General features: G+C 45.2%; 1 protein-coding gene across 10 annotated transcripts in view; it reads right to left on the bottom strand.

The window, feature by feature from the left end:
- The window catches only part of PPFIBP1 (PPFIB scaffold protein 1), a 117993-nt gene that overhangs the window by 59345 nt on the left and 33508 nt on the right, over positions 1-25140 (bottom strand). The gene's annotated exons all lie outside the window — the stretch shown is intronic.

Genomic DNA, 25140 nt, shown 5'->3' with positions numbered 1-25140 from the left:
GGTTGCTAGGGCTATGCTGTTCACTTTTCAGTAGGTGGAGATTTTTTATTTTTATTTTTGAATGACATACAAACCCTCCGGCTACAGTGCTTGTGAAGATGTATTCCAAACGGCTTACAGAGAAAACAAAACACTGCCCTGCAAATAAATCCAAGGAAAGCTAGAAAAAAACAAGGGGCTTTGTGAATGGGAACTGCAGTCTGCTGGATGCAATCAGGAAGGCTGCCTGAATATGGATTTCAAAATCAGATATTTAATTAAGATGGCAGACTTTAAAAAAAAAAGTGCTTAAACATTTTACATATGTAGGAAATTATAGTTTCCCCACCCAGAGACTCTCTCTTTCCTAGATCAAACAACACACAGACAGGCATCTAGGGGCAACATCTTCAAGCCTATTTTTTTTTTTTATTTTGAGGTGGTCTCATTCTGGACATCCACCTGCAAAACACACCATGCTTTAAAACCCAGAGGTTCACAGAGCTGAGGAGAATCAGCTGCCTGCTAGCAGGTCCAAAGGCCAAAAGGACACACCGTGCCCCGCGTGCAACCTCTCCGGGGAAGGGCAGGGGCTGGCCTTTCATCCCACTCGCCTTCCTCTTTGTGCACATGCTCTGCAAACGCTCAGCATTTGGAAAGAAAGCATCAGCTACAGATTATTTTTATGATATGATGCAATAAGATGGATGACATGAGTTTCCCAGCTCTCCCATTCCTACATAACACTCCTTAAATTAGGAAATTTTGATACACAGGAATGAAAAAAATCTTGATTAGGGCTTGTTCCTGAGAGCTGTAGAGAATAAAAAAAGGTCCCCCAAGAGCAGGCTGCTAGCCCAGAGCAGTCTGCCACAAAAATACAATGAAAAAGCTAACAAACTGCAGACATCTTTTACAGGGAAGGTGGAGGGAGAGAACCTGTTCCACAGCAAAAGTAAGACCCCAAATTTCACCTTGCTGTCAAAATTAATGTCCCTGCATTCTTGGCCCTACATGTATGACATGACTGCGAGAGGTCTGAAGCATCGTCTGGATTTGTCTCCCTCGCCTCACAACACTGAAACAACACATCCTTAGCAATTAATTTCTACAAGGTAAAGCTCTACTTCATGAAGATGAATGCCGTTTCAGACACATTATCACATGTATTTGTGTTTTTTCTGGCTGGCCAGAAAAGAAACACGAACACACAGAGACTTATTTGCAAAATACATTTCAATCACAAATAAAATGGGCTTCAAATGAATTCAGCCTAGATCTCCAGCACAATTTCTCATGGGATGTTTTGAAGATACTTAACTATAGTGCCAGCAGTCAGTAGCATTTTAACACTTAATAATGAATATATTCGGCTGATTTACACTAGGAGTCATTAACATGTCTTTTAACATAAAAAAAGACTCAATTTCATACCTTCCAGGCCTGAAAAGAAGAAACTAAAAAAGAAAATGGATCCTTGTTGAATATATTGCTCTGGTGTTTTGCAAGAGAAGAACAAATAAAATTTAAAAAGTAAAATTAGGAAATGCTGGAAATATCTTAATGGGAATAATGTAGAGAAATATCTTAGCATGAGGCAAGGACAGGAAACTAGTTAGGTCCCAAACATGCTTTGAGCTGCGTAATTCAGACATTGCCCCCCTTCCCCGAGGAGAGGCCCTGGCCACGGCGTGGAGGCAGGTACCTCTGCTCAGTTCCCTCCTGGGCACGGGGACACCTCCCTGGCAGCTCTTCCCAGCAGGTACCTGTGCTCTCTTGCCCCACAATGGCTGAACAGCCATTACACACAGGCCGAAGCAAGGAGGACTGGTGAGACCGGGCACATCCTCTGGCTGCTCCTTCCACATATAAGTCCTCCATTTCGGGAGGACGGCTATGAGGAGCCCTGTCCCCGAAGCGGGAGCCCAGGCTCAGGGCCCCGCCAGCCTGCAGGCTCAGCACCCTCCAAGAGCCCAATACTCAACCATGCAAAAAGGATAAACATTGTTATGAACAAAAAACAACCCAAACGCTGGCAAAGGCTTACTTAAACTAATAATGTCTATTTATTTTTATATATGTATATAAAAATAAATTTCTTCTTCAATTTGCTGAACTCTAGTCAATGACATCAAAGCAATGCTGTTCTCGTATTACGCAGGACTACCAAAAAGCAACAAATGTCCCTTTGTTCCCTAACTCTAGATCCTTTCTTTGTTCCCTGAATTTCATTATTTCTTTATGATACAACAAACATTATTTATTTCCTTTAACTGATAAAAATGAACGGAAGCACACTGAGGCTGAAAGCCTATCCCACAGCACGTAAGAAATGTCTTGAGATAAAAGGTATCAAGCCACAGAAAAGACTTAAAAGTATTTTAAGAGCATAAAGCACAGAAGTCCTTCCAAGATATAGTTGTTTATACCCAGGAAAAAACTTACCTCAAATCACAGAACAATTTTTATTACCAACCAGCTTAGTGGCGTTCTGCACTCTGCCTTAAAATTTGTTACACACATTAGTTGTGATGCAAAAGCTAAGCCTTAACAAGATAAGCATCCTTCAGATATTTTGACAGAGAGGTATATACTGCAAACAGCTTATATAAACACCCAAAGTCTCTGAGTCAAGGTTTATGGCTTAGATTCATATCCAATTACAAAACAAACCATTTATTTTGGTCTGCAGTATTGAAATCATTCTGGTTGCTTATATCTGCTACCCTATTCTCCAGCAGCTATTTTTTTTGTTGTAATTGAAAGGAATTTAAGAAACACAGCAGGTGACAGGTTACGATGTTTTGTGATGCACAAGTGAGCTCTGTGATCGCTGGGTGACAGGGAGGCAGCCAGAGCAGCAGTTCCTTACCTGCGAAGCAGCTGTGTAATGCAAATACCTATCTGCAAACACTCTTCAGACTCACTTTCACTCTTTACTCACAAGCAATCCAAGGTCAAATGGAGGCTTGCAAAAAAACCCCACAGATATACTTCAGGCTGTTCATGTTTTACTGGTTAACTATTTAGTAAATGCCTTCAACTACTCACCTTAGAGAGTCTAAGAAATCAATATGTTATTTTCTCACGTTTTGCTTGGGTCCACTGATTAGAAAAACAATTGAGATACTCATTCCTTGCTCCAAGACTGTTAATGCAAGCAAGGAAATGCCTCACATTCCCCAGCAACATGTTATTGACACGCTGTGGCCACACAGGCTACAAAACAAAAGAGGCACTGTTGGTTATGAGTCCAAAAGGTAGTTCTTCAAAGTACCTTAAGAACCACCAAATCCTGAGCACAGACTCATGTTTAGATCCACTTTCATAGCTCATGCCGCTTTCTTTTAATGGGCTGGATCCAAAGACCAAATTCACAAACTCCCAAATTTGAAAGGGCTCAGCTCTGGATTTTGTACCTTCAAGTCTAGGAGTTTCCAGATCCACAGTTTCAGTGTTGTCACTACACAAAGCAAAAGTAGAGGGCACCTACCATCAAAAGCCCAGAAAGAAAATAAAATATATTTAGCTTGAACACTATTTTCATATGTTTAACTACCAGTTTAACTACCAACTACCTGTAAAGAACAACAGAAAAACCAATACTTTGTAATTCTGCAGCATCAATTGTTACATGGCGAAAATTTTCATATAAAGTCCCAGCATTACATCCTTACCCTTCTGTCTACCTTTGATTTTGTTTTTTGATTTTTCCAGGAGGAATATGTAAAAGAAGAGTGTGATATCTGAAGTATATGCCTTGCGTGTGAGGATACTTTTTTAAAGACTTATGATATCTGAGAACTTGAGGTTGGCAGTACAACCACTGTACCACTGATACACCAACAATCCCCTGATATAGCATGATTCGCCATCTCTCTCCTCTTAGAAATTTAAAAATTAAGCAGGGTGAAATTCAACATGGTAGAGAACTTTTTTTCCCCCTCATGTAATAGGATGGGACTGAATTTTAAAGAGAAAAATATAGAGGGGGAAAAAGTAAAGAATAAGACACTGTAGGCCAATTTTCACTCTGGCTTTGTCTCGCTCACCTCAAAAACACGTGGACCTTTGCATTTTCTTTTCTTTTAAATTAAAGCCCTTTGCCAATAGCTCACACTGGAGCTTTGCTAACAACTTATGTTTAGGTAGTACACTTGGGAATCTGAGAGACTCTACATCAAGACTACCTGCTTTAGGCAGCACGTGACCTTAATCACTATTAAAAACAGACCTTCTACCTTTGAGATTCTTGGAATATCAGATGTAGGTACTTGTGCCTTTCAAAACACAGGCTTCAAATTTTGAGTTAGTTCTCAGCTTTGAAAAGGCCCAAGTAGTTCACATACAAAACACATCCAGAAACATCTGTGTTGGCTCTCATCAATGAGAAGGCAAAGGTGAACGTAGTCACCTTTGTGTTTTGACAACTGCCATGTGGGCTATCCTGTTGCTGGCCAGAGCAGCCACAGACGAGGACCCTGCAGAGCAATGCACTACCCAGCTGCAGAACAAGGAGATGTCTCTTGCCCAGGGAGTGCAGCGCTGCCAGGATGCTCCCCACCATCCCCTTGGGACCATCCTCCCCTTCCTCCAGGACACAGCCTGTGTTTGCTGCCTAGCTCCAGAGCCGCTCGTTCAAGCCCAGGGTGAAGAAGCAGCACTCACAGACATGGCTTTTTCCCAGCACTGCCGTCCCACACTTTCCCATGACCGGCTTCTGTCCCCCATGTCCCTTCCCAGGATACAATCTCCAGTCCCTAGGACAACACAGCCTTGAGTCTGATAACCAGGGATTTTGGTAACACTGGAGCAAGCAAAGATTTTTTTTTTTTTTTTTCCAGCCAGGGGGCAGAGTGCTGTTGATTTTGTCTTGCTTTTTTAACGCTGAAGTTTCAGTGCCAACAGATGAAGGACAAAAGCTGCACGCTCTCAGCTCGAGTAAAGGGTCCTCCTCTTCTCTCTGAATGCCACGCTGGTGAGAAGCAACAAACAAGTCTCCGCCCAAAAACCCTATTATTACAGTGCAACTTTAAGGAGCCATACGCTATCCTCACCACTGTCTAACACTCGCCCTTGCTCGGCTGGTGAGCCATGTGTCCTGCCTACCATTGGGCCAGCCTCGCTTCTCAGCACAAAGGCAATTTTGCAGCTAGGACACAGAAACTGGCTCTCTTGCTGCCCGCTCCTTTTTCAAGAAAGCCTGCAGCCAGTTCTTCAGGGTAGAGGTGTTGCCTTCTCCATCCCATCTCAACCTCCCTCCTCTTGTCAGACTGACACCTCCTCACTGTCCTTCGCAGGAAGACGTTTTCATGCCCTGGTGGCCTTTGGCCTCCAGCATCACCCAAGGCTAAGAAAACTCAGCAGAGCAGGAGCTGAGCTGTGCCTGGGGCTCAGGGGAGCTCACAAGAGAAAGGTATCAGTGCTAGGGGAACTGGAACGATGCTGGGGCCGGCTGGAGGGCTACACAGATAATAGTCATGGAGTACAGGTGATACTGGAGGGTAGGAGGGTTTTCACCAGCAAGGTGGAGGGAGGCAACAGGTCAGCATTAAGCCAGAGCTGTGACCTCTGCAGGAACAGAGCATGAAACAAACCTGGTCCCAGCCCTACTGTCTTCCCTTTCTTCTGCAACAGGAAGAGGAGGGAAGCTGGGAAGAAACGAGGTGGCAGAGGAAAAGGTGACTTCTTTCTGCTTCTTCTCCAGTAAGAGAGAAAGACCTAGGGATGGAAGGGAGCAGCCACTCTCCATCCCGTGGCCAAGCCTCTGTGCATATGTAGAAGGGGGAAATATCCCACCTGTCACCCATGGCCTCATCAGCAAGATAAGCAGAAAGTGCTGGCTTTACAACAGTGGAAGATGCAGCTCATGAGATGAAAAAAAATCTTAGCAGTCAGAAACTTAAGACATACTTGCATCAATGCATGTTTGATGCCCAACTGGGGACAGAATTTGCAGCTGCTACAAACCTGCCTAGATTTCTGTGGGATAAACAAGGTTACTGAGACTGAGTTTACTTGCTACAGGTGATCTGCTAAGTGTGAAACAATTTTTTCTATTACGTAGAACACTGCAAAATGCCTGTATCATTAGATATAGCAATAAACTGTGATTTATTACTGACCTTACTAACAGTAGGCTGCCTTTAGTAGACAGGGCTATAATGCATTAAAATGGAGAACAAGGTAACTTTTAAGAGCGGTGCAAGAAAGTTTACAATCCAGTTGCAGTAGTACAGTGCAAACACACCTATAAACCACCTGGTTCAGGTACCCAGAGCAGTCTAACTGCAGTAAGGGGCTGCAAAGCTTTCTCAGGCAACAAGATAAGCAGTGCATGGGTTAGCACCCACACCACCCTGTGCTGCTGAAGCCAGAGGTGCCATGATCCAAGCCAACAAGTCTGAAGCAAACTTAGGTGTGGCTAAATCATACAACAACAACAACAATAATGTAGAAATACTGCCCTGTGCAAGAGCTGAATTGCCCCTCTCCATTATTAAGTATCTGCAACGTGCTTAAGCCAGTCTACAACTCTGATATGCCAGTCAGGTTTACAGACTCTGCTGGAAAGCCAGTTTTACACCATAAACCTTGCAATATCTGATTTTTCCCAAAACTTGAGATCTTACAGGGAAGTAATTCTACTACGATCTTAGTTTTCATTAAGAAAGAAGAAAAAATATTACTGAACCTCATGGTTGCTGAAGGAAGTTTGATGTGATCTGAGAATATCCTGAAAGTTTGAACACAGGAAGCCCCTTATTTGACATATAATACAGTAAGGCATAGAAGGTACATTGATGGGGGAAGCAGGATCACCTGACTTTTTTTTTTTTTTTTTTTTTTTTTTTTAAGTCTGCAATAAAGAAAAATAAACAGCTTAGGCTGCTTAACTGTTTCCCTTCCCTCAACCTACAGATGTAATTAAAATAAAGCTTCAAAAACAATACAAGTCATTTAATACTGTTTTAATTAAAAGTTGCTTTTATAACATAAAAAGACCAAAAGTAACCCCACTGCTGTTTCACAGTTGTATTAGGAAAAAGTGGTTCTTGTGTAACTTTGTAGTTTTCTAGCTTTCCGAAGCCCCAGAGTAACAGAAGATAGCAAGGTTGGAACAATACATCTAGGATTTAAAGCTCTGCCTAGCCCATGATTTATACACATCTAATTAGCTCCTCCTGCACACACACACCCACACCCTTACCCTTGAGCTCTGGGAACTGCTAGTATAATTCCTGCAATTAAAAACTTCGATGCCAGAATGCTTGTTTGCTAAAAGGAAAAACAACCACCCCCTCATCCAGCACAGTTGGGCATGTTTTTACAGGAGTGGATGCCCAACCGTAAGAAGCTCAGATCCAACATCTGAACTCTCCCAAAGTTCAAGGTATTTATTAGAAATCCATGATTCACCACCCCGTTGCCTCCCAAGGACCACCACGGCCCTTCTCCAGCAGAGCAACAGATGCAAATCAGGAGTTTTGGGAGCTTACCACGCTGCAGTTTTATTTGGCCATATCCAGGGATCTCTGCTGTAAATAGGGTAACAGTACTGAACAAGTCTCACACTGTAGCAGCGTTGTGCTTTGGTTTCCCTGTCAGAGACCATGTTAACTTCTTACTGTGTCATGGACATTGGCAACACAGACAGATGGGTGAAGGACTGCTCGCCTGCCACAATGTGAAATCAAAACTAGTACAGAACAGTTCAATGCATGTCGACTGGCAACACTCATAATGTTTTGAATGAATTAATGACCCTTAGTATTTCCACACAAATGTTCCTCTGAATACATAATCTCAAGATAAAGCTTCAAAAACCTCGAGGGATCAGATACACTTTTAATGTTACACTTCTTTGAAGTACTTTCCCTTTGTATTTCAACAACACTTCAAAGTTTTCCTACTTGCATACAAATCAAATTAGACATCTGATGCTAAAAGAAGCAGACATTAAAAGTGTTTCACACTTTCCCAACCTTCAGGTGGGGTGGGGGGAAAGACTCAGTCTTATATATTAACTATACGCCAATTTTCACTATACCAGCTGGCCAAGAAGGAGTTTTTCATGTGTCAAAGTTCAAATAGAAACAGGGTACAGCCCCAGGCCCACCTGCAGCCGAAGGTCCTGGTCCCAGTGAACAACACAGGTTTAACCTGTAGGATGCAAATAGTCTTGCTGACATCAAGAGGGAATTTGTGATCAATGGAAGTGCCCAGTCCATGAAAGCCACAGGAGGGAGGAGGTTGTTCAGGGGAAAAACAAAGGTCCATCGGCACTGTCAAAGCCCTTACGAAGTTCAGTAGGGGTGACCTGATCATCTTCAATGGTTTTCTTCAGAGGCAAGGGGAAGAACTCAACAGGACTCCCAAAACACTGTGAAAGTTGCCAGTGAACGGGAAAGGGCGTGGCTGGCAAGACGTACCAGGTCTTTGTGCCTCAACCAAGGACCTCACTGGACCAGTTGAAAAAAGAAGGTCCTAGAAGTTGTCCTCTATTACCATGCCAAAAAACCCCAAAAACCAAAAACCTACCTCAAATAAACAGAAGTAAACAAATAATTATATTTTCTCATCATCACCATGAACTAGCAGCTTCCTCAGCAACCACGTGAACATCTGGGGCCAAATCCTTTGTGGTATACATGGAGGCTCAGGAGTTACCTGGTAAGAAGTCTCACTTGTTCTCAAGCACTAAAGCAATTTTAAAAGGTTGATTCTTGCTTCATATACAATAGATCTATAAAAATAACTATTTAAAAACTATTGTCCCTGTATTTCCCTTTGTTGGGGTTGACTATTTTTCATGTGCTTACTGAGCCATCACTGGAGGGACTGTTTCTGGGGGGGTTATACTTAGCTCTGAAACACTGCAGATTTTGTTTCCCTGGCTAAAGTTAGAACGGGATCCTCCCTTAGAGGAGGATCCTGCTCTTACTCTGCTGAACAGAAAGAAAGCACTGAGACAGTCTAGTCTGGGCTTGCAGAAGACACTGGTGATGCCAAGACCACAACTACGATGATCCTGCTGCATAAAAAGGGAAAAGTAAATCCAAAACTGGCAAGAATGTTTACTTTACATATACAATAGACCTACAGCTTCAGCCCTGTTTAGGAAAAGAAACATTGCTTATTTCAGGATGTGAATCATCATCCATCTTCATGCAGGGGTCCCATCATAGTACAGCTCCTCTTGGGGACAGCTCATCATTTATTTACTGCTATGCAGTAACAGCCTGCAGCAGAGGCATTTAAGCAGCTATGTGAGGTTGCCTCTTCAGTCACCGGACAGAAATGGGGGCAGCTCTAGATCACAAGTGTGCTGAACTGCTCACAGAAAGGTCCGCCGCCGCTCCCACCCCCTCCAGCAGCACTACAAAATCCCTACAGTAATTACCCTCCTTACAGCACGAAACTCTGCTGCGTATGTAGACGGATTAATCTACTTCACAGCTTTGCTGGTAAGATATAACTACCATGATATTTTATTTCATAGAGGTTCAGGTCTTGTTGATAAACTCTGTTGCTTTTGCAAATGAATTACTATGCATCAATCAACATGAGTGTGCTCACTGCTGGTATACTCGTTTTGCAAGTACTGAAATACCTTGGAAATACTGTGTTACTGAAGCAACACTGTTATTAGCAGGTTTCTAGCAAAGTCCAAAAAGCAAGACTACAAGAAAGCTCTAACTGCTTAAATGCTACAACGCAAGGACTTCTCTAGGACAAACTTTTAAGACCAGCCACTGCAACTGTGCGCTCAAGTTTGCATAAGCTGGGTGCTCCTGCAATTCACTACACACTTCAACTGCTTTACCCAGGGGAACAGCCTTACTTGATCACTGAAAATAAATACTGTGTGCAAATAAGCTACAAGTCCAACAGGAAACCCTGCCGAAGCTTGTGGAAATCCACATAAGCACAAGGATCACTTGTATGTAATGAAGTGCAAGATTACTGCTGTTAAAGCCTCAAAAAATATATTGCCATTATATTGTATTTCATTAACAATAAATTCCCCCAACCGAAACATACCTTACACCTTAAAAAGTGACTGAAGGTAAGAAATTTAAAAGAAGGGTTTCCTTCTCATTTTCTGAGCGTAACATTTATTGCAATACAATCTGAGTGGAAATATGGATGGGTAATATTAAACTTGTTGCCTTAAATACAAGTTTATTAGAACTGCCAAAGTAGTGCTTTCTGGAATGGTACAGTAATACGCTCTACACAACTACTGTGTTGACCTATAACAATGCTGTTATAGACCTTACCTAGCAAATTATTTTTTGATCTCCTAACTTTTCCAACTCCATTTTTCAAGCTAAAGTAAAGAGTCTTTGACAGAAGCCCAACTCCATCCAGTCTCGCCTCCATCGGGAGGCGAGAGAAAAGGAAAATACCACCCAGAATAACTCTCAATTCTATGAAAAAACATTAAAAAAAGCATTGTCCACATGGCAGATCCTTGAGAAAGCCATAGTCTCCTAATTTTTAATCAATTCTTGATTATTTTTTGGAAGAGAGTCTACCTGGCCATACATTTAACAATGAATAAGGGCAATCATCACTCTAGCTTATCTAAATTCTGTTTCAACATCCAATGTTAAAATAAAAAGTTTCACAGGTACATTGGGGGGGGGGGGGGGGGGGGAAGAAAAGAGGGAAAAAAAAGGCCAGGAACAGGTATCTTGGTGGGGTAACAACCAGATCTCTGGAAGCGGAGGTGTCTGAGTCATGCAGTTGGCCTTTGGGATTTGTTTTTTGCCCTTTATTAAAACTTTTGACAGTTCCAAATAGCAAGCTCATGTTTCCTGCAAATGTCGCAGGATCATAAATGCATTCAGGCCTCTCATACTATTTTAACGAAATATCAGTTCCTGCTCCTCTACTTGACTTGCAGGTGAAATCTGCCGTTTTAAGGAGATAATCTTAAGCAGCTTTCCGAGAAACATCAAGAATACTAAATTGCCATTTCTGTGCTCTGGTTCCATTTTTTTTCCCCCTAATACTCTATTTAAATTGTCTTTAAAAAGAAAGTGGAGCGCTATCCAAGATGAAGTAGTCTGAAGTGATGTGCTGTATTTTACAGACTGCAAGACCTGAATCAGTACTGTCAGCTAATTAAAAACCTTCAAAAAAGTAGGGGTTTAATTCCCCATGTTGCATTATTGCGTCTAAAAAAAGACTTAGGAAAATAACATGAACAAGACAACTATTAAATGGCATCCCATTTTTCTAAACCGAGGCTCAGTTATCAATGAAACAAACGCTGATGCTCAGCCACACTTCTGACACTTTTGTGCCTGTTTCAAAGCTTCTGCAAACCTATTTTAATGCTACTCAGGCAAAAGCTGCTTAAGATTTATGGAAATGCCTCTGTTTAAGGAGAAGAAACCTTAACTTGCTGTTACTACACTGCAATGTCAACTCTGTCCTCAGCACTGGAGAGCATTCCCAGTTCTGGTCGCCTTCTTCCAACTCAGCACAGCCAAGGACGGACCCCGGGACAAATCCCGTGTCCTGTGCTGATGCTGCAGGAGGTTCTCGCTGCAGCAGTGGTCTCCCTGGGAAAAGATACCACCAGTGTTCGGGGGGTTTCTTTCCAAAGACTGACTTTGTCTGTGGTCCCTTTGGCTTGTAATTGGGCAGGACTAGACTGCCTAAGCTGCCTAACTACCAAACCAGGAGGAAGAAGAGCCAGAGGATGTCCATGTATCTGAAACAGGGGACCCAGCAGTGGAAGGGCAAGGTCAACATCGAAGAGGTGACCTTCCATGGAGGGAAGCAGCACACGCCCAAAGGCAGCCTTGCAGAGTACATAGGTAACGAAGCCAATCTGATCTGACCATGTGCCTGGGGGCCTCGGGAGGAGACAATTAGCATTGACCCTACAATGAGCAACCAGCAAGGGGACCTGTGCCCAGAGGGCAGCACCCCAGCAGTCAGGGCTGCCCTGGGAGCTTGCAGAGGGAAGGAGTGAAACCGACAGATCCTAGGATAGAAGACTTCTTCAGGCCTGAAACCAGTACTGAGAAGCCATGGCCAGACAGCTATGATATTCCTTCCAGCTAGAGGAAACGTTTTCACACGGTCATGGGCGAGTTCCCACACCACAGGCACTCCTCGGGCTATACTCAGCAGCGCTCCTGGTTGCTGAGACCGTCTGCTCTGTACTCACATGACACCCCGCACTGCGGCAGCCTGGCCCAAGGCTCTCCCAGTACTACAGCAGTGTGGTCCAAGGCAGGAAACTTCCAGCTTAAGTGGGGACAGCAATTTTGAACATCTACACAGCAGTCTGCCAACACAAAGGATACGCTGTGAAAAATACATTATTTCCCTAATTCTGGCTGCCAAACTCAAAAGAGCTAACCTGACTGAAGACAGGCATAAAGTAAATTGGGCATTAAATCAAAAGAAACAGCTTAGCTAAACCAGCACCCCTGAAGGGCTTAGGTTAAAAGTTGCTCACCTGAGCTGGGACTCCTGTTACTCTGGTCTTCATGGCTATTTTAACAGATTAGCCTACCTGAGGAGAGCACATGTTCATCCACCTGTGCAAACTTCTCACTCATGGGAACTTCGCACCAGTAGGGAAAAAGCCAGAGCTCTGTGTGGAAATAGCATCCAGGAATCTCAAGCGCAGCTCCACACTGCTAATAAGGCCACACTTAGTGCAGATGGATATTCAACTGTGACTGAGCAATCGTTATCTCGTAAATAATCAACGCTATACCTGTCTGCAGATCTCAAGCAATTAGTCTTCAAATCATTTAGAACCGGGCACAGTATGGGGGAGGGGAGAATCACTAGTTTCCCACTAACACTAGAAAATAATACAATGCTCTTCTGAAGTAAGAAAATACCCGGTAACAATAAAAAAAGAGAAACAAACCCAGTATGCATGCATGCCAAAACACATATGGCACCACAAGGACGTCTCCAGTATCTCTGCAACAGCAGTCTGTTCCTTGGAGGTTTCTTGTCCAAGAACTGTGACCCAGCCTGGCGCTCCTTTGCTTGCAAGATCTGCAAGATCCCAAGAAGCTGATGTGGCTGCAGGCCAGCGACCTTGTGCTATGCCGTGCTCCAAAGAGCCATATGCAAATGCCTAACGAGAGTAACATGACTACACACGTCTCCTCTCCTATTGTAATGCCAGCAAGGCTCCAAACTTGTTCTAGATAATACTGGAGATAGCAACTCAGCCCTATCTTGGTGCTCCATGGTGTGGATCATGGCATTCACTACAGCTGTCATAATACACTGTAAATTATACACAACACACACTCTTAATAATGCAAACCTCAGAACTGTCTACAGATTTTGCGGTAGCAGAAATTAACAGACGTTGACAACTATCAGATAGTAGAAGCATTAAAGGAGACAGATGTAGTCCATTTCTACTATTTGTTGTGTACATACATGGTTTCTTGCCATCATAACTGACTACACTAATAGTTTCTTCTGATGTTGTTGGGCTTCTCTTTCCCATTCTCCCACCAGGCAGTTATTTCAGTTGCTCAAAGCAGCGCTGCCCCTACTTTTAGTGACAGTGGATTATCACTGTCTGACAACTCCCCAATGAACATGGAAGCATAACCTTAACACCGCACCCAGGCACCAAGAAACCCCTTGGCACCAGACATCTGATCCAGACAAGCGCTTGTGGAAACTACCCAGAGCACATGATACCACATTCGTGCTGCTCCGTGCACATCACTCCTCCTACTTCTCTGCCCAGAGCACTGCAGCACAGCTGGCAGAGGTCTTGTGAACAGGAGCACAGCTGCAAAGAAGGTCCCTAAATGAAATGACAAGATAGGCTATAAAGGAGCAGGAACATGCAAGTGAGGGCAAGGCTAGTTACCCCAGATACTCATAGGATGCAAAGGTGTTAACTTCTGAAAGTGTCCAAAACTGCAAGGGAAGCAATAAACAGTAGCAAACTGTTGTACTGCGAAGGATCAGAAGCAGAGGGAGGAGAGGAAAGGCAAGGCAGCAATAATGGAAGTCTGTGCCAAGGTCTTGGACGGAAAAGCACCAAATCCACAGAGGCTCCTGCGAGCACTTGGAAGCTGGCAATTGCAGACTGCCTTTGCTCTGTCGCCAGACTATTTTGGGGCTGAAACACTGATAGACAACAAAGCTCTCCCCCAGACAGCCAGAGATGTGGCAGAGTGGCATCCCCCACCTGGCGGATTTTCATCCCATGCTGGGAGCAGGGAACAGATCCAAAAGGGCACCAGAGCAGCCATCAGCTTGTGTTTTGGTTTTCCCAGCAACGCTGCGGCACCTGATGGGATGTACAACCCCGTTTTCTGTCAGCACATGGTCAGGAGATGGCTGTTCACTGTCCAGATAGGTGGGCCCAGGAGAACCACCACAGCTGCTTTACCACTGCCGTTGCCTGGTGGACCTCCGGCAGCACGACACCCAGGGCACATCAAGTCTCGACCGCTCGGCATCAAGCCAAGCAGGCAAACCAGCCAAAACGCCCCTGGCACCGAGCCTTGTGAGTGAGCGCAGCCAGGAGTGGTTGCCCAGTCCCACAGCAGAGTTGAACTTTCAAAATATTTTGAACAGCTCCTTATCAGCAAAGCGGCTTTACACCAGCTCAGCACTTCACAGTGTTTATAATCTGGTCCCCTTAAATTGGATTGACAACCTAGCTGAACCACAGCCTGAAAAAGAGACAGTCTCTCCGTCGGCACAGGATCTTTTCAGCAAGACCCACCCAGCCTGAGATCAGCAAGTTGCGTAAGCCCACATTTGATGACAAGCATGCTCCTAATGCCACTGAAGTCAATGGTACCGGGAACATGTTTAACACTGGCTGCCTGTTTGACTAAGTGACCAAAACAGGACCTCAAAATACAGATCCTGCCAGCTTTGTGCAACCTGTGGGAGCTTTCAGTAATACCAGCCCCCTGTTATAAGGTCCACAGTAAAATACCAGCTCTGCTCACCTTGACTGACTTCAGTCCATCAGCCGCCAGACATGACCTCTGCCACAAACCGAACACAAGCAAGTCCCTACAAGCATCCTGATTGTTGTGGCTACAATCTTCCTTCCTTCTCCACTTAAGAGGCACTACCAGAGCACAGCTACGGTGAGGGGAGGTGGGCCCAGGGGAAACGCTGAAGTTACAAAACTCAAATCAAGTCTGCAACAGACATTCTTTTCCATTACTGATCTTGCTCCAGATCACTCTGGTTCAGTGTGACACCACCATCACACAGAAAAGCAACTTCTTTACAAAGATATTTCTAGGTAAAATTTACTTAAGGATATATAGAACCACTGTGACCCATAAGCTTGACTCCACACAGAAAACAAAACAAAAAATACTCAGTGAATCAGGGCAAACAGGGCTGCTCTATCGTATGACAGAGCTCACAGGCTGGGAGAGCAGGCTGTGCCGGCAGAAGGAACGAGCTGGGGGAAGCCTCCACCGAAGCAACTGGAAGTCTGGGAGGAAGCTCGCCCACCTGCCCAGCATACAGACAGCAACTTCGCTAAAAGTTAACAGCCTTTGCCACTCATGGTGAGGAGCAAAACACTGGCCACTCAGTCATCAACGTGCAGGGACAGCCTGCAATATCAGTCTTGTTAGTTTATCAGGTACTGATTATTATTAGCTATTGATGCTTAAACGATTATTAGTTTCATTGTCATTATTTAAAATAAACAGCTACTAAGGGTATGAGAAAATAAATCTCCTCCAGGAATAGGACCGTTGGCTTGGTCAAGCGAGGAAGGTGTTTCAGACTTCCGAGCTCTTGGATGATGCCCACCTGCCACAGCAAGGATGATTCCGCTCCCAAAATGCACATCTTGTCCTTGTCAGTGCCACTCACTGTAGGTCTCTGAGGAACAACTCCATCTCCCTCAAACCAGGCGTTTGGTGGTGGGAGATAAGCCTAAGTCCCTACTGCTTTACGTACCTCGAATCAGTGTGCACTGATCTGCTCAGGGGGGAGGAAAAAGAAGAAAGGATGTTTCCCAACCTACCGCCTCATTACACACCTCAGTACAGGTATACCAGAGGAGAATCAGGCCTTCAGAAAAAAAACAAAGATAAGAGAAAATATGGCAATCGTTGTGCTATCCTAATGAAACAGACTAAATTCTCTGGCCTTACCATTACATTAAACACCAGATGATTCAATGGAATTTGATCTTCCCTCATGAGGCAAGGCTATTTCCTCTCCTACTTTCTTACAGTAACTCAGATTTGTCTATGTCCTATTTTTGGTATCTAAATTAAGAATATTGCTCATAACCAGATTATATGGCATTTATTCTGAAGAGTAAGAGATACTGATACAGCTAAAAATTTAATATAAACACCCTGTGGATGTAAGCCATGACATTTATATACCGGATTAATAAGCACTAAAGAGGAATTTCTGATGTAGGGCACATGACCCTCCCTTCATTTCAAAGGCAATTATTTTAATACCATGATTTCAAAGTGTGACGTGTCCTTGAAAACACTTGCAGACAGACAGCTTTATCAAAAAAGCTTCCAAATCCTGAAAGGACAATTTCAGGTGCATCTCCGGTTTTAAGATAAGAGAACACCTGGGAGTGAGTGTATGGGCTGGCCAGCAGATAAGCAGGCTGAGACAAACATCAATTTTATGCAGTATGGATCTGAGCCTCCCTTAGACAAACGGAAAGGCTTGGGGAGATTCGACACAGAGCTCCTGCTTCAGCCCATCTCTAGCTGTAACCAGCACCACTCGCACTGCCGTCGCTACCAGTGGAGCACTGCTCCGTCCCCAGTCTCCGCTCCCAGCAGATTTCTGGAGCGGTCTCGCTGCTCAGAGCAGCCCTTGCCTTTCACACCTTGTCACCTACTTCTTGCTATTTTCCAGATACCTCAACCTGGAAGCTACTGCCTTGTTAAATTCAAAAGGGCCAGCTTATAGCTTTAATCACAAAAGAGAACACAGCCAGGGTCCCCAGTTATCACTTGTCAAACCTGGTCAGTGTCAACTCAGCCTTTCAAAAACAGGCGAAACGGAGAACTGGCCAATTTGTTGTAAGGAGAGCTGAAAAGGTGACAACAGCTGTTCTTCCATTCAAGACCTTAAAAGTTCCCAGCACTTTCTGACAGCAGTCTGATGCACCAGGCAAAAAAAAAAAAGCCCTATCCAAGCCCTTCTGGGCAAGAGCCGTCCACACACCTGGGCCATTGCCTCCCAGGCCAGGGATGCCCCAGCCGGTCCCAAGGGAAGGCACATGCCTGCTGGCATCCTGCATACCCCACGGCACAACACAGCTTCCTCCTGAAGCAGTAGGTGAGATGGCTTCCCTTAAACATCGACTCATACCGCTTAATTTTGCAATCAAAGATCATCACCTGTCACGGTAATCGTAGTCGTTTCCCAAACTCACCCCAAATCCCAGAGTCACAGTACTACAGACATACTATGACAGGTGAAACTAAGAAAGGGGGCAACAAGAAGTCCAGCTATCATGCAAGGTTTGCACGTGAGGGTGTGGGAATATGGGCTGTTGGGCGGGCAGGTTTAACATGGAAGTTGCAAACTTAAGATCTTGAAAGTGAAAAAATACTCTGTGTTCCCTTATGTTATTTCAGAATGGAATTTCTTAGTTATACCAATAAAACTGGGGAGGGTAGTAATCAAGTTCACCATGGGGAACCACACCGGCTCAGGTACCTATCCCGATACCTGCCCCCTGTTTCCCTCTGGCCATAATCACCTTCTGGCTGCCATCTCCCACTTCTTCTTTCCTTCCATTCAAGCTGATGTCCCCTCTCCCACTACCCTTTTCCCTCTCCTGATACTTTCCTACTCCCTCGAGTGCCCATGACATTTGTGATTTGCAATCAACCCGTAATACATGACAGCTTCTCCCTTCTCTTTGCTGCTTGCAAACAGTTAGGAGGAAGCATGAAAAAAAAACAACCCCAAAACAAAACACCCCATCCCAAACAACCCTGCCCTCCGTTCTCGTGCCTGGCACAACCACAGCCACAAACAGGCGATGGCAGGAAAAGTCCTTTTCAGCCCCGCGACTACTGTGTTGGACCTTGGGGCGATGGTGCTCCGAGGAGCAGCCACCACGCCGGGCCAGGCACAGCATCCAATTCTCAAGGCTCTGCCGAGCAGAAGGACATGCAATTCTTCTCACAGTTGAGAAGTTACCTGAGTTTTGGTGGATATGCATTGGGGGTAAAAGGAGAAGGAAGAAGTATCCAGATAGTCAGGCAGCTCCCTCCCTCTCTTAATTTCAAATACCTAAGGAACACACAGAGATACTAAAGTATCTCAAAAGTATTCCTTGGTAAGGGTATCAGCGTGATCTGAGCAACTTGCCCTGAACACATTCTTGGAAGCACTCACCATTTTTGGATGCAATACCTCAAAAAATTACAAAACACAAAATTAAAAAAAATAAACACAACAAAACAGCCCAAGGCAAACATGCAGCTCCCCACACACTGAGCTGCTGACGTTTCTTCTAAGCAGCTGAAATCAAAGTCTAGTGAGAGAAGTTGTCAGATGACAAAGGAGACACACAAAGACACCATCACAAGTACTCGCACCCTGCAAGTAAAGCATGAAAGCCTGCATACCAGCTGCTCTGCACTTACTGCTGCAAAGTCCAGGTCCCTGCCCAACCCAGATGGCTCTCCAAGCCCAGCAAGGGAAAAACATCCAGATTCGTGGAAAGCCACATTCAGCTCCTCAAAAAAATCAGCTGACAAGTAATCAGCAGTTTGGGCATCATGAGAAACACTGGATGAAACCAGAGCGCTGTGAGCATGCCATGGCTCAGTACAGCTCTGCTGCGCTGGAAGGGAGCACGTACAAATGAGGTATCAGCTACATAAGAAATTCAAAGGAAAAGAAAAAAAATACTGGCTATGATACCTTGGTGCTGCTGTCCATCGTTGAAGGTCTCATCTAAGGCATCAGGATATCTGTCCCACTCATCAGAAACAGAAAACTAAATACAATCTTGGAGTTATATCCTGAGCCCCTAAAAAAGGCTCAGCAAAGTTTTGCATCCCCAGATAGAGTGTGTGGCTGAAGACAGCTGCCTTCTCCAATGCCTTCACTAGCAGGGCATGCCCAGAATAAAGTTGTGTTAAGTCATGCAAGACTTTCGCCAGAAAGTTTATCAAACAAGGCATCTGAAGCCAGCCAGAAGGCAGCCAGGGAACCTCTGAGAACCTGCGGAGAAGCAGCCATGGGATTTTTCCAAGGAAAGATGAAGAAATTATTCATGGGATTTCCGTGCTCCTCTGCACCAAGCCACTTTTCACCAAGCAGATTATCTGTCCTCCCCAAGAGGACTAAACTGTTCTAGCGCTGCCTGGTGCTCCAAAGCACCTTTGTAAAAAGCCAAAATTCCTGAAAAAAGAAGTTTTAACTAACTTTGAACAAGTAGTCAACAATATTGTTACCATGACTTCCTCTGTAACAGAGTTCGTAATTCCACAGTTCACTACTTACAGCACTCACCTTTTCTATATGGCACGCAACACATTTGGGGGTCTTGTCAGTTAATTAAGCAGCTGTAAATCCACACCAAGCCCTATAGCCTAGTGCAGTTGTATAAAATTATTTCTGCAAATGAAGTAATCCCAGACACCACTCTGAGCCAACAACTTCCACCAGAGCCCACTAGGGGGAAAAAAAAAATCCTAGCGTGGCATGTGGTAGGTGAGACAAGGAGGATTAATTTCTATATACGCTGCATGTTAACACAGTCCCCATTTAGGATGCCTCACTTTTCCCATCTCAGTCCCAGCTGGAAAACAAGAGCGGGGGGACACCACTTCCAAGTACTACAGAAAAGGTTTCCACTGCTTCTGGTTCAAGGTGGAAGAGGAGGGAAGGAGCAGAGAGATCCTTCAGCAGGTGGGAGGTGAGCAACACCCTCCCCAACAACCCTAACTCAATTCACACGCTGCTTCGCCTTTATAAACTACAGACAATTCCTCACATACCTCCAACCACACACTGAGAAGTGACAACCACATCAGTAAGTTAGACAATGTATTTAAAAACAAACACCAAAAAACCACCACACGCACTTAACTAAATAGTTAACAAGGTTAGGCAAGATCATTAAAGACAAACAGCTCTCCCTTTCTTTTTGTTGCTGATGGGAATCAAACTTACTTCCCCCCCCCCCTTTAGTTTAAACAAGAAAGAGGTGTGGTGCTGTTCTAGTACAAGTCAGGGAGCCGGGACCTCAAGTTGATTTTGCTTCTCCTCTCATGGCCTAAAATCACTTGACTTCTTACTCATTTCCCCCATCTGTAAAATGGGGCAAATAATAATTAGAAACTACTACACAGTGTTATAGAAATTATTCCATTCATAGCCGTATAGTTCTTTGAAGATGCAAACAAAGTGCCAAGCATTATTACTAGATGATGAAATGATATTTTTTCTCCCCCAAGCTATATAGGGGAAGAAAAAAAAGCCATGCAAACAGCCAACTGTATTCCTAATGAGATGCAGTACTCAGAAAGTGGGACATCTTAAAACAGATTGGACAATCTTCTTCCAGCTCACAAAGATTATTCCCAATACATAAGCCTCACAGGGTTATAAATGCAAGAAAAGAAACGTATCATTTGCCCAGGTTTCTGCAGACAAAAATAAGCTTGCCTAAATAAACAGGGAAAATGTACATTCTCAGTCTTGAAGAGAGCAAAAATAAATTCTCCAAGAAGTAAGGGAAGAAATTAAATTAGATTTGAAAGCTTTGTGGGGGATGAATTTACGTTTTCTGAATGTAAAGTGACTGTCAGGACTGGGAGAGTCAATTAAATAAAAAGGACCGGATGGGAGGGAGGCACGGAAATGCAGCGAGCAACAGAGAGATCACATGCTAGATAAACAGGGCAGTATGCTAACAATTTACACAAAAATACAACTCCCTCTCTCTCTGCAGAGATTTATGTATATTAGAGAGCCACCATCAGTACTGTGGGTGAGCGTAACATTAAGTTACATTAACATTACCCAAACCACATCACATAAAATGTGAAGAGCAAAAGGGTAATAATATAGTGCTTTCTGCAAGCAGCAATATTGCCCCTCTGAAGAAAGGGAGGAAAAAACAACCAGAAAAATCCTCCCTCCTTCCACCCCCACCAATGCCTGCCAGGGTGCCACTCTCCTTCCCCATCCTCTCCAGTTTGAGGATCATTGCTCAGCTGACGGGCTTACACGGGACAGGAGGTATCATTCACACAAGAGAAATGTTAACTCAAAAATAAACAAACAGATCCACGGTTTTAACTCTTGCCGAACCCAGCAGTGAGTCAGGTCAAAACTGGCCTTTCACATCAGTACCCCCACGTCATTTAATGCCCTAATACTGCTCTGACAACATACTGGGTTATGGCAGGAGGAGGTCTGGGCAAGGGGAAGGCACCACATTTCCTACAAATGAGGAATTTTACCTTGCACTGGACCCTTTGCTGTGCAGCAGTCTCGGGTAACACGTCACCATGAAGGCAATACCCCCATACTACGCACCCTGAAGCTGCGGCAGCGTGAGCTGTGCCATGCCCCACGCCTGCCACACTCCCGTGCCCTGGCCCCGATGGGCCTGTGCCCCATGCCTGCCCTGGCACGCACACCCTCTGCTCCAGCAGCCAGGCAGGAACGGGACTGGGGGTGGCCTGGGGCCCCCCCGTGCCCCAACTGCAGGCAGTGTTACGCCTCCCATAAACATACAGAGCAGCCACAGGCTCTGGGGAAACGATTTAAATTATTACTATTTTGAGCATATTTCAGTTTAGCACAACTATTAAAAGCCCAAGAGAAGCTGTGTGTGGGCTAGACCCTGCAGGACACGTCATCAAGTGCTAATAAACACAATAATGAGACGTACACAGAAGTAGCCTTGTACTTCTTTCCCTCCCATATTCAAGGTGACATTGGAAAAAAAAAAAACTAACAAATACTAATTTTTGCCTTTTGCACACAGACCCTGTAACAGGGTGGACTGGACACGTGCTATTTCAGTGCTGCATGTGCATGCTCCATCTCAGCTTTGGACACCCAGACAATCTGCCGCCACTGAGTGCAGACTTTAACTCAAAGCAGTCCCAAGAACTGGTGGAGCGAGGTGAAGAGGTACCTGAAAATCTACGCAGATTTTGCTAGGGAAGAGCAGCAGCCGCAGGAATTATGATTGGATCTGGCTACATGGACATAGCCAGGTTTTTGTGTCTTCATGGCACCACACTAAAGCAGCTCTCTCTGCTAAGGCTTATCTTAAAAGCATTATTTAGCTTCTCTGGATTATTTATACACACCGCCTTACCGTGGGCCACGGTTGGACTGTCAGCACCATGTTTAACACAGTGCTTGCTAGAGAGGGAACAACAGGATGGGAATCCATGCTTCTATGGCTAAATAGAGGCAGCAGGCAGACACCGAAACTCCACTCGAAACATATCAGCGTATTCTGTGTGGCGAGATCGGAGCTCAGACATCTGGGCTGGGCTGAACTTGGTGCAACACAAGGAGAAAGCCCGTGTTCCTCCCCCTGGCTGGGAGAAGCAGACAGAAGCCTGAAACACAGCCCACTGCTCCTGTCAATGCTGAGTCAGGCACAGAGATTTCTTGCCACCTTGTTAGGAGAGGCTCTTATTTGTTTGTTTAATGGTGAAAGCAAGCAGCAGCCGGAGAAATCAGCTCCAGCTTTCCGGACCGATTGCTGAGGGCAACGGGTCTGACTTGAACAGCATGCCTCCAAATACCAGAAACACGCCAGTGCCAGAGCTATGGGAACGGAGAAAGGAGGACTGAGCACCTGCTACTACAGCCTAGGATGGACATGGACACACACCCCTTCCCAGGAGCAACAGCACAAGTGACAGGGAAAACAAAGCGAATTTAGGTCCCAAAACTTCTGCTGCTCCTGGGGAAGGGAAACCAGCACAGCATCTGGAGAGCGAAGAGAGAGAGACTTCAGTGAAGGCAAGACATTTGCATGGTGATGCCAGCAGACTGAAAGTCTCTAAACACACATCCAGCAGAACATGGCTTCCAGCCAACATTGGACTTTTAACAATGTTTTTACAGCCACAACTGACTCAAATCCAGCTGAAGTGCAGGGCCAGCTGAAGTGTAATCCCAGCAACTCTGATAAGCAGCAATAAAAATGAAGAAATGTGACCAGAATAGGAGACAATAGGTGATAACCACTGCTGGAGCCAGCAGACCTCTGACTAAAAACCCAGGGAATAAAAGCATTTGGCACTGGAGTTTAGGGTTCCTGACAAACAGGGAACAACACCCACTTCTTTCCAGGTCCAGTGCGAGACCCTGGGCAGCCTGTGAATCCCAGAGGGAGTTCACACACAGTGATTTACTGTGGGAAGGGTCGGAGATCCAAGAAGAGGCGCTCCAAAGGGAGGAAGAGAAGGGAAATAACAGTTTAAATGAGACACCAGTCCTCGCATATTGCGGGCCTGCAGCTGGGCTAGGGATGCAGGACAGCACTAGGGAGCAGCAATGACCAAAGCCAGGAGAGCCCCGAGCCCTCGGTGGCAGCACACCATCGGTCCTGGGCAGCAGAGGAGGTGCTTACTGTCCTCTCCAAAGCCCAACGTCTCTGCCAGCAAACCTGTGCATGCAAGGTGGGCACCCTCTTGGGTCACAGGCTTTTAAATGTTGTGAGGAACAGCAGCCACCACTGACCATCTCAGCTGGCCCCGAGGCAGCACAGGGAACATCAGGGTGCGCGGGCTGCAGCTGCACATGGTGTATGGGGGAACAGGAGGGGGATCCAGCCCATCCGCCACAGAAAGCATAGACAAAAAGGCAACAAGTCCCAGCTGGAGTGGGGAGACAGTCTTATGAAGCACAAAGACAGCAGTCGAGAAGAAGCCCAGTACAGCTGTGGGACAGAAGCTGACAGCTGACACAGGTAGACTGTCAAGGGCCCTGGACAGGTGAACAAGTAAGTGGCCAGAGCCTTATGTAGATACATCACAGGAAAGGAGGTACACTTGCTTCTCCGGCAGGCTAACACACACCACCTCAGAGAGGATGGTACAAGCGTGGGGCCGCTGCTCGGGGACTGGCTGGGCATCGGTCGGCGGGTGGTGAGCAACTGTACTGTGCATCACTTGCTTTGTGTATTATTATTATTATTATCATCATATTATTATTATCATTTTATTTCAATTATTAAACTGTTTTTATCTCAACCCACGAGTTTTTCTAACTTGTGCTCTTCCAATTCTCTCCCCCATCCCACCGGGTGGGGGGGAGTGAGCGAGCGGCTGCGTGGTGCTTAGTTGCCGACTGAAGTTAAACCACGACAGTCCTTTTTGGCCCCACGCTCTTCATCCAGTGGTAAGACAAGGATAAGGGGTTCAGACATGAGAGCAGTTGGAGGGCAGCAAGCCACGACGAAGGATGCAGCATACTAGTAGATGTGGGTCTTGGCAAGCGTTTGTACAGAGTATGAAACAGAGCAACCACATGAGTCAGAAGGAGACACCCAGCAAGCAGCTGGGACCTCAGCAGTGGTGTTACGGGGCAAGCACATCCCAGCCACGGAGTGCATGGCTGAAGTGCAGATGCAGCAACTTGACCCAGCTCTCCACATGAAGAGCCAGTTGGAACTTAGGATGCTAAATCATGCTAGATCATACTGTAATATCCAAAACAAAGTAGATGAGGGATAACCATTCCCAAGACAAGACTGCCAGCTCTGACATGCACTAGGCTACTTGAATCCAATCAGTCTAGACCGAATGCAAAATGCCGCTCCTTGAAGTCAACTAAACTGGGCCATTTCCAAGGGGTAATGCAACAGATAGTCTATTTTGTTGAACGCGTTTTCACATAAACTTGCCCCCATAATCTGAAAGCTCTTGGCAGCTTCTCTGCATGTTGCCATAGACCTGCCAAGTCAGATTAACTGCACATGCACAGCACAGCTGCATCACGCAGGCATGGCAAGTCCAGTGGGCCTCGTACTGGAGCACTGGCACTGCTTGAGCCCATCATATGCCACAGAACAGCTCCAGTGGTCATTTCAGTTTTATTTCTTGGATAATCAAAATATACTTCATTACTTTGCCACAGTCCATATGTTAACGCCAAAGCCACTGTCTTTAAAAT

The sequence above is a fragment of the Aptenodytes patagonicus genome, chromosome 1, assembly GCF_965638725.1.
Source record: "Aptenodytes patagonicus chromosome 1, bAptPat1.pri.cur, whole genome shotgun sequence".
NCBI classification, from domain to species: domain Eukaryota; kingdom Metazoa; phylum Chordata; class Aves; order Sphenisciformes; family Spheniscidae; genus Aptenodytes; species Aptenodytes patagonicus.
Note: the sequence above shows the minus strand (reverse complement) of the source record. Positions and strands in the feature narration are given on the sequence as shown.